This window comes from Rosa rugosa, chromosome 2, assembly GCF_958449725.1.
Source record: "Rosa rugosa chromosome 2, drRosRugo1.1, whole genome shotgun sequence".
Classification (NCBI taxonomy): Eukaryota; Viridiplantae; Streptophyta; class Magnoliopsida; order Rosales; family Rosaceae; genus Rosa; species Rosa rugosa.
The window spans coordinates 25,774,128-25,784,677 of record NC_084821.1 but is presented as its reverse complement, the minus strand read 5'-3'; the positions used below and the strand labels follow the sequence as shown (position 1 = coordinate 25,784,677).

The 10,550-nt window shown below is 36.4% G+C and overlaps 1 long non-coding RNA gene across 1 annotated transcript; it reads right to left on the bottom strand.

Moving 5' to 3' along the window:
• Positions 1–693: 693 nt before the first annotated feature.
• Positions 694–3,370, bottom strand: LOC133733727 (uncharacterized). The gene is made up of 4 exons (XR_009857851.1): positions 3,141–3,370; positions 2,042–2,112; positions 1,349–1,402; positions 694–1,252 (listed from the first exon to the last, which is right to left on the bottom strand). It is a non-coding gene; the product is annotated as an uncharacterized LOC133733727 (long non-coding RNA).
• Positions 3,371–10,550: the final 7,180 nt, after the last annotated feature.

Genomic DNA, 10,550 nt, shown 5'->3' with positions numbered 1-10,550 from the left:
ATTTGGCCAAAACAATTGTTGCTTCACAGCTTAGTAGCCTAAATATATACTATAGATGGTAAACCAACAACTCAGCAGTGGAAAAACTTGCTATTCCAATCACTTTCCAATCCGGATTAAAGGAGATGGCTGCTTGAAAGTTCTTATGCAAATCCTTTCACAGCTACCTAATTAGTCAATAGTGATGGCTGAGATCTGCTCTGTGCTCTAGCAAACTTTAAAATCCATTTCTTCAAATTCCCATCAATTCCCTTAATTTACATGAGAAAAGAATCAATCTTTATTCTTTCACAAACCCAAATCAAATTTCTCAAGCTATATTAAACCAATCTAACCAAACAACGAAGTGGAGAAGCAAAAAAAATATGAAGCAAAAACAACCAAAACGTAGCAAGGAATTCATTACCTGATGCAGCTGCTGTTATTCGGTTTGGGAGGCAGAAGGGGGAAAAGAGAGGAAAAAACTCGGTCTGGGAGGCAGAAGGGAGGAAGAGAGAGGACAAAAAAGGTCAGTGGCAGAGCCGTAAAAAAAATTCAAATGAGGGCAAAATTGTCTTTTTGCTCATGAATGAACAGTGATTAATGGCAGCTTCGTATTTTTTTTTCCAGAAATGAGATGGCAATAATTACTGTTCACTGTACTTAGAACAGTGTAACAGTGCATCCACGCTTAATATATGTATAATAACTAGAAAACTTCCCCGCGCTTTGCTGCGGGATGTACCGTTATCAATAAATTAAATGTAATAGAACTAAACTTAAGAGGACGACAAAATTGTTTTCAATTGTCTTGAGACCATTGCTACATTATAAATCAAGGATCTCAGACAAAATTGTACAATATGACAAAATAGTACAATATCATCACTGCAGATCATCTAAAACAAAAGATGAATTAAATCATGCCCTAGCTTTGAGATCTTATCAAAGTTTCTACTGGCAACATTTTCCATTATAGTAGTTTTCAAAAAATAGGCTATCTTAGTTTAAGGTCAACTTGGTTACAATTGCTGCTGGAACATTTTCCAAAAAATAGTTGTTCTACTTGCTCCAGGTGTATATATACAAAAGGTGTTAGCCTATCAAAAGTTGGTCATGGGGTCTCTCCAAAAACATTGCTTGCTGCAGTTCTATCTATACAAAAAGTGGTGCAGCAACAAATAGTAATTCAGCAGGGAATAAAATTTAGAAAAGGAGACTGAAACAGTGAGCACTGACCAGGATCACACTGCTTATAAAATTTCTTCAAAATCTGCAAACAAAAATCGAGAGCAAGGAAAATTCATACTCAATATCCAGAAATTTACTAAGAGGAGGAAATTGATGGGAAATGTTGGGAGAGAAATACCGGTTGTGAAGGTCTAACCAAACCTCCTCCACTCTGTGGATAGAAGCTCTTCTCCTGACAATCTTTGGGGTGTTAGGACCATACCATTCTAAATTGCAATTGAACTGACTGAAGAACAATAAAAAAAATGAATAAAAACATAATAGAAAAACAGAAACTTATTTTTTTCAATTTATTTTATTTTATTTGCAGCAACTGCCCCTAAAAAGTCATCAATCCTCAGAAATAAGCCAAGAAGGTCTAAAACTTCAATAATTCCCAGAAAGAACACGAATAAAAAAAAAATTCATAGAAACAAAACAACTTAGTTTAATTTCAACAATCAGTATCAAGGAGCGATGATTAAGGAAAAGAAGAGCGAAGAGAGAGCCGGGAAAAAAAAAGAAGAAAAGAAAAAGGATGCCGTGGCTCATCAACAGCAATCACAAAATGATTCAAAACCTCATTCCTTATCATCAACTATTCCAATCTTTCACCCATCAAATACAGCACCCAGAAAGAATTTCAAATCACATTCTCACAAAGTCACAAATAACTTCCACTTGTCCTGTTTTAAAGCGACAAATATACTTAAATGAGAAAAGGCACAGAATACTCAATCAACCAAACATAGGACCAGCTACTTGATCATATTTGAAAGCAAGAAATATACTTAAATGAGAAAAGGCACAAAATAAAAGATTGAAGTCTCACCTATGAAATTTGAGATGAAACTGATTTCCCTTCTTCCCTTTTCTATTTGAATGCCTCAGACTTTACAAAGACTGCAAATTATGGCAAATCAAAAGTTATTTAGAGATAAAAGAAAATTAGTTCTAACATCAGAAATTCCCAACATTGTCTTTAGTCACAAATTCCCATAAAACAGAAATTGTTCTCTCTGTTGTTTTAAATAAAGCTGACAGCCAATTTTCACTTATACTATTTAAGATTACTCTTAATGCTTTAGCTGTTTGAAGATCACATCTTATTGATCCCCACTTACTCAGAATCCACTATTAAATATGGTTCAGAGCACGATAATTATGAAACCAAACCCAAAACCTCTCTAAGAAAACCAAACTCCAACAGCTTACTTTCTAAAAAAGAGGGGGGGGGGGACTCACCACCAGAAAACAGCAAAGAAAAGTTACCTCGAGCAAAAACTCCAAAATCAACAGACCAACAAAAAACAAAATCAAACAAAAACAGATAGCAGTAGCACACATTCCAATTTCACACCAGCACTTCAAGTATAATCATATCAAATGAAGGAAGACATACAAAAATTCATCCAATCAAGGAAGCCACTATCTAATGTCTGAAAAAAAAAATAAAAAAAAATAGAAAAAAGTATAATCCAATAAAAATACCCATTGCAATTGAACAGCCTTAATTTAACAAACTTCCATAACGATACAGAACAAAACAACTCAACTCAACAACCTAATGTCTCTTTTCAACCAACACATAGAAATCCAGAAAGAAAAGGGGTGTAAAACAATGAATTGCAAGAAATAGCAACTGCTCTACCAAGCACCCACAGATCAAACAGAATTTCTATAAATCGTATACATTATACACTTGTTACAACATTACTTGACCAATTTACTTATGTCAAAAACCTTATCTCCAAAAACCAAATCAGTTATCCAATTTCCTAAAGCAACAGTCTTTTCCCTTGAAAAAAAATCCATGAGTATATTCAATAACCCTAACCCTGAAAGCTAATCAAACAAAATTAAGGCCTAAGATCAGAAACCAAACGCAACAAAATTCAATTCCCAATTTCCGAAATCAACAAATCACATACGTTTTGCTTCTGGGTTCCTCAGCTTTTATCGAAAAGACTTCCTTCATTTTCCGGTTGAGAAGAATCGGAGAAAAAATCCAAAAGGCCCAATTGAAATTAGCAAAAGCCAAAAGTACAATCAACCAAAGATCATATCTAAGAAAATAAAGCAGAAAATTGAAGAATTACAACACTGATCTGAAAATTGAATTCAAAAAAAGCAAGATTGATAAACTCCCATCATCATTCAGAACCCAACAACAGTGATGAGAGATAAAAAAAAAAAATAATAATAAAAATCCAGACCTACAACTATTCCAGACGCAGATACCTCTCTCTCTCTCGACCTCTTCTGCAATAAATCCAGATCGATCACTATCACTTCTTCTTCTGCGAAACAGTGAATGTCGATCTTGATCGTCTTCTCGAAGACACAAAAATTAGGGGGAAATGGCAGCATGGTAATTCAGAGAAAACAGAGGGCAATACCGTCATTTCGCACCCTTTATGAACAGTTGAATGAACAGGGATGAACAGTCAATGTGATTCGGCTTTAGATGTACTAGCCTTCCTACACGCGCGAAGAAGGACTTGTCAATTGTTCATTTATGTCAGTGGTTAATAATCAGGCATCTTCAACCTCAATCACAAAAAGCTACAATTTTCATAAATAACTGAAGAATTAGATTGGAAATGTATCCGATAACAACCTATTAACATTGATCTGCAAGAAGAAACACAAAGTTAGAACTTTGCATTAGGAAAAAATGAAATCATTATCTCTCTTGTAGAGAGCATAATAATTTTGAAAGAAATATAAGTCAAAAGTACTTCATAATATCCCCAGGAGAATGAGGCACCCCCTGAGTTGCTTCAGCCCAATCCAATTCCTGAAGGGGTGTGGAGCGATATATCTATGGATTTCATAGATGGCCTTTCGAATGTTGAGGGAAAAACTTCAATTATGGTGGTAGTAGACAGACTGACAAAATATGGTCATTTTATTTCACTAAGCCATCCCTACACTGCTAAACCCACAGTTGAATTCTTTGTAAAGGAAGTTTTGCTACATGGCATGCCTCGACACATAATAAGCAATAGGGACCCAGTTTTCCTTGGTGCTTTTTGGACAAGTTTCTTTGAGCTTCAAGTAACTAAGTTGGGGAAAAGCACTACTTACCACCCACAAATCGATGGTTCTTAACAGAGTTCTGGAACAATACTTGAGGAGTATGCTTTGCGAGCAAAGGAAATAAGAAACTAAGTCCGGGAAAAGCATTGCTTACCACCCACAAACTGATGGTCAGACTGATTGCCTTAACAAAGTTCTAGAACAATACTTGAGGAGTATGATTTGCGAGCAAAGGAAATGAAAATGGCTGAAATTGCTCCCATGGGCTAAGTGGTGGTATAATACCACTTACCACTCAGCCATCAAGATGAGTCCCTATCAAGCTTTGTATGGGTGTCCTACTCCACAAATCCATTCTTACGTACCATGTATTATTGTTGTACATCAAGTTGATATGTTGTTAAGAAACGGAGACGAACTGTTAGCATCCTTAAAAAGGAACTTGAAACAAGCTCAACAGAGGATAAAGTCATTTTATGATAAACATCACACGGATAGAGAACTCGGTATAGGTGACTAGGTATTTCTAAAGCTGCAGCCATACAAGCAAAAATCAGTGTAGGAGAGGAAGTCACACAAGTTAGCTCCAAAATAGTTCGGACCCTTCCAAGTCATTAGTAGAATTGGGAAGGTTGCTTATAAACTGGACTTACCTCCTACTATTAAGGTTCATCCCGTATTTCACGTGTCATTACTAAAAAAATAAAAGCTGGGTGACTCTGTAATTACTTCTCCACACCTTCCCCCTGGTTTTGATTCCAACAAGGAGCATTGGTGAAGGAATTGTGTCCTAAAACAATCATTTTGATGTAATTATTATTGTAATTATTATTATTCAAAAGGGCAAGTTTATTGTTCATTGCTTATACTTAATATTTGATTGAACAAGGTCCAAGGAATATGAGTTAAAGAGAAAGTAATCTAAAGAGTTAGATGTGTGAGACATTTACTCTTTCACACTCTTATCCTAAAAGGTTCCTAGTCATAGGATTATCACTTGGACATTGATAATCCGGAAAGACTAGCACATACTATGTATTCTCAATATGGAGGATGATATGTCTCTTGTCATTTGTGTAGAGACACTAATACAAGTATGTGGGTGCTCTTAACTTAAAGAGTATACTGAACGCGATCATTAGAGTTCTTGTATGGAGTCTTACTTACATGTCAAACTTGAACTCTAAATTGCAATAATACAAATTAGTCCTTTGACCTGAGACACCATAGTTGTCTTATGAGTGAATGGATTATCTCTTGATGATGCAATAACATTGTGTCCCTTAATGGATATAATAGATGCATTCATTGGTATAATCAATTCGGTCATGGAGACATGTGAGTGTACAACAAGGAATCTCTATCCTTAAGTAAATAAGGTGTATGTTCAAAGATGTGATTCAATGAGTCTTTGGCCAAAGCATTGAATGAGATTTAAAAAGGAGTTTTTAATCACATTCTAAGAATCACATAAGAATGAAAATCACATTAGGGGATTGACATATCAATTCCATACCCCGATGATGTGATTTAGAACATAGTGTAAGAGAAGGACCGTATTGTATTGTAATTCCAATTGAATAGGTTCTTTGTCAATCTACATTAACTAGGGTAGTCATGATATGTTGCAAGACGTCACTCATGACTTGTGAAGTCCCCGAGGATTAATAAACATTTATTATCCTAATAACAAGGGAGAATCAAAAATGGAGTTTTTGATTCGTAAACAAAATAGAATGGTTTCTATAAACTTCACTGCCTTGTTAATTAGAACCTAAGAGATCGCACACCATATAAGTGGATCATTGAGATTGTATATGAAGAAGATTAAACAAGAGTTGGTTATGAGCAAATAATTAATTAGATTTATTATTTGAACATAATTAGGATTTTCGGGTAAAACCGAACCTATTGGGCCTAAACGATTGTCGGGTTTTTTGGTGTGGACTTGGGCTTCACTAAATGAGATTTAAATGAAAGCCCAAGACACATTTTTAGTGCCCAATAACATGTATGGACCAGCCAAAATATTGGCTTTATGAAAGTCAATATTTTTCTTTTAGTAATTGGAGTTATTTCCTATTATATAAAAGGGAAAGCATGGACAAAGAAAAGTGTGTGTCTCCACACTATTATTTTCAAATTAGAGAGAGAGAAAGAGAGTTCTCTCTTGGTCCATTTTTCAGAAATTAAAGGAAAGAAGAACACTTGCATAATTTCTTCTTTTCTTTCATCTTTCTTCATCTCTTGATTCACTTGGTGAAGATCCTTAGAGGCCATATATTTTTGTGGCTTTACTTGTTACATCAAGGAGGAGATTACAAGCACAAGAAGGAGTATAAGAAGGAGTTCTTAATTCAAGGTGCTTCAAGGTGGAGGAAACACACACAAGGAGAGATCAAGGAGAGGAACTTTGGTGGTTCACTTGGATCGGATTAAAATCACGCTCCAAGGGTGAGTAGAACATAAACTCCCTCTTTGTTCTTCCTTACCATGCATGCTATGTTTATATACATATCACAATAAGCCAAGATCATGGGTTAAAGGAATGGATTTTATGTTTAGTTAGTAGTTTAATTGTTAAACTTATTCCGCACTAATTAAAAAGTTTTGAAATCCATCCATTCCTTCAATTGGTACCCTAAAAAGTTTTTGGAGAGAGGATTGTTCAAGCAAGGTAATTCATCAGTGGTGAAATGGTTGATACAATGGCAAAATGGTACTGAGAAATATTCTACTTAGGAAGAGATTGACAAGTTTCAACAGCGATTTCCAGAATTTGAAGATTAACACGAGCTATTTCTGCAAGAGGCTAGGGGTGGGATGATGAGAGCCTAGGTCTATTCATCATTTAGTTATGCAGTATATTATAATTAAGCTTTGATGTTAGTAGTTGCTATTGAGCTGTAAACACTATTAGTCATATTGGGAGCATGAGTGCTTATCTGTTAGTGAGTGGGACAGGTGTCCAACTCTCCTTTTCCTTTTGGTTGAGTCCCTATATATGTACTGACCTCGATCGTTTTATGGTTATATATCGAAGAAAAGTATCATTTTGTTTTCTCCTCTTTCTTTCTGCTTCTTTGTATTTCTGCAATTCTAGACCTAGGGTTGTATTACATAATGACCACCACCTTCGGCTTCTCTTCTTCTTTGTGCTTTCTCTGCGTTTCAATAGCAGCAGCGGCGCTACCCTCCATGCTTCTCTCATTTCTTTCTATCGCCTCCACAGTTCAAGAATTTTGAAACCAATATATATCTCCTCAGACCTCAACTTTTATACTGTACATTATAGTAGATTACTACTGATTAGGCCCGCGCAATGCTGATGGGTTTTTTTCTTCGAGAGTTTCTATTGGGACCTCCTAATTTACTTACTAGACCTCCCTCATTTTTTAATTATTAAATGACTTATATGTCATTAAATAAAAAGACTGTTACAGACAATAAAATGTTAAGAAAAAAAAAAAGTAAAACTCTCTTCAAAACTTTATAATAATAGAAACACAATTCATATTACTTTTATTATTGGGAAAAATACTATTTAGTTCCTGAAGTATGACTTTGTCCTCATTTTATTCCTTGCCTTTCTAATTTAATCGCAAAAGTCCCTGAACTCAAAATTTTCAGTCCAACTGGTCCATTCCCTCTATTTCATCCAGTTGCCACATGACCTGTCAGTTATCTACTTGCCAACTAAGCGCCACGCCAGACACTGATTTTGTAAAGTGACAAAAATGCCCATGGCCTCTATTACGGTAGTTGTGGAGTCTATTAACTGTTAGGTTAAGTAACTAATGCTTTTCATTGACCTTTGCAGCTGATCCTGACTATTTCACAGTCAAGGTATTCCATGGAGGGCGCATAAGTGGCAACAAATATGTTGGAGGGAAGGTAGATTATTATGACAATATGGACAAAGATAGGATGTTCGTTGTTGAAGTAGATAATATGGTGAAGCAGTTAAATCCAGCTTATGCAGATCAAATGATTGATTATTGGTATAGGGTTGGGGATGAAGGAGACGAGTTGACCAAATTGGTGACTGATTTGGATGTTATCACTATGTGTACTGCTGTTCCTTTTTGGAGATTGATAATTTTGTACTTGGACCACAAGGGACCAGAAGATATAGATGATGACTTATTCATATATGAAGACTTCATTTTTAGTCAAGTTGGTAGCAGTGTTGTAATAGAAGAGCTACCCGATGAGCCTAGACCTAGACCTAGCAAGGGAGTAGTGATTCGGGAGCTTGAGGACTGTGTGCCTACCCAAGCTAGCACTGCTTGTGGAGTTTATCCAAAGGAAAAAGGTAAACAAAAGCTGCTGGAGTATACAAAACCATCTAATAAGGGTAAAGAAAGTGTGGGGTAGTCAAGTGTAGGAGTAGGTTCAAGTGGTTTAGGGCAGTCAAGTAGTGTGTAGATAATGAAGGGCAAGGGCTGAGCTGTTGACAATGAAGGGAAAGTGCTGCACGGTATTGACCTTCTTAATTATCTTCAGTCATATGGTGGTGGTGAGGTCATTGAGGTTGACCATGAAGGTGATAGTGAAGATGAAGATGGGACAGTTAGAGGAGATAGTGAGGGTTCAGACCACAGTGAGGATGATGATTACTATTCTCTAGCAGTGGATGATGACTATGACCAGTACGGGGTAGATGATGACGATTGGTTGGAGGATGTTGAGAATGAACTGGATCAATAGAGAAAAGGCTTACTAGAGGGTATTGTTGGACAAAGGTTAAGTATGCAGCATGAGGTACCAGACTTTGAAGATAATGAAGACATGTTTGCTGAACAAGAGTCTGATAAAGAGCCACCTAATTACATTGTCAATTCTGATAGGGAAATTGAAGAAATTGGGTTGTACTTTAACCCTAAAACTGACATGAGAAAGCCTGTTTTCAAGTGGGGGATGATGTTTGGTACAGTTCAGATATTGAGGGATGCTCTTAGGAAGATGGTTGTACAAGGTGGATGGGAGTATATTTTCATCGATCAAGAATGATAAAGTAAGACTCAGGGTCATATGCAAGGAGGAAAATTGCCCTTTCGAGCTGTTTGCTTCAAAAATGCAGCATGAGGATACTTTGATGATCAAGGGTTACAATCCAAAACACAATTGCACAAGGAAGTATAACAACAACATCATGAAGCAGAAATTCTTAGTAGCAAAATTGCTCTCAATGAACATTGGAAACCAGGTATATTTTCTTGACAAGTTCATAGTTTAGAATTCATTCTTATCAGCTAGTTGAGTGTCTACTTAATCAATTTCCATTTGGTGTTACAGAGTCACTAGCTAAGACAATGTCTGCCAGTCTTAGAGCAAGGGTTTCAAAAGAAATGGCTTATAAGGTTAAGAGGGCAGCTTTGCTGGAAGTTGAGGGCTCTATAAGGTATCTGTTTGCAAGGTTGAGGGATTATGCAAATGAGCTGAAGAGGGCTAATCCAGATACTACAGTGGATATTAAATGTGATTTCAGAAGCACTCACAAGAATCCACTCTTTAAAAGAATGTAATTTGTTTAGGAGCCCTCAACAATGGAATCAAGGCTGGATCTAAGTGTGATTAGCTTGGATGGTGCACACTTGAAAAGTGCTTTTGGGGGACAGCTTTTGACAGTAGTGGGTTTAGATGCCAATAACACAAGCTAGGTTGTTGCATATGAGAATAAAGACTCATGGATCTGGTTTATGGAACTTTTATGCAAGGACTTGCATACCAAGGAGGATGGAGCTGGATGGGTTTTTATTAGTGACAAGCAGAAAAGGCTCAAACCTGCATTTGAGGAGGTGGTTCCAAGTGCACACATTAGGTTATGTGTCAGGCATATGTGGACTAACTTCACAAAACTTTTCTTTGGCAAAGTGATGAAGGACCAGATGTGGAAATGTGCCAAGTCCACTACTATGCCTTACTATCTTAATGACATGGAGGAGATGAAAGCCCTTGATGTGGATGCTTACAATTGGATGACAGGTATTTGAATACAATCTGTTTGTACAAGTTGGGTTTAATTTGTTTGCTATTTTTAATTTTTGTTCCTGTTTTGTAGAAGATGAGAGGCCTCCCAAACATTGGTGTAGGACATTCTTCAACACAACCAGTAATTGTGACATTATGCACAATAACCTATGTGAGAGTTTCAACTCATGGATTGTGGAAGCAAGAAAGAAGCCACCAGTCAGCATGTTTGAAGACATAAGATTGAAGCTTATGAAGAGGATTCAGGTGAGAAGGGCAAAAATGGAGGCTTATGAAGGAAATATTTTCCGCAAGCCAAGGTAAGT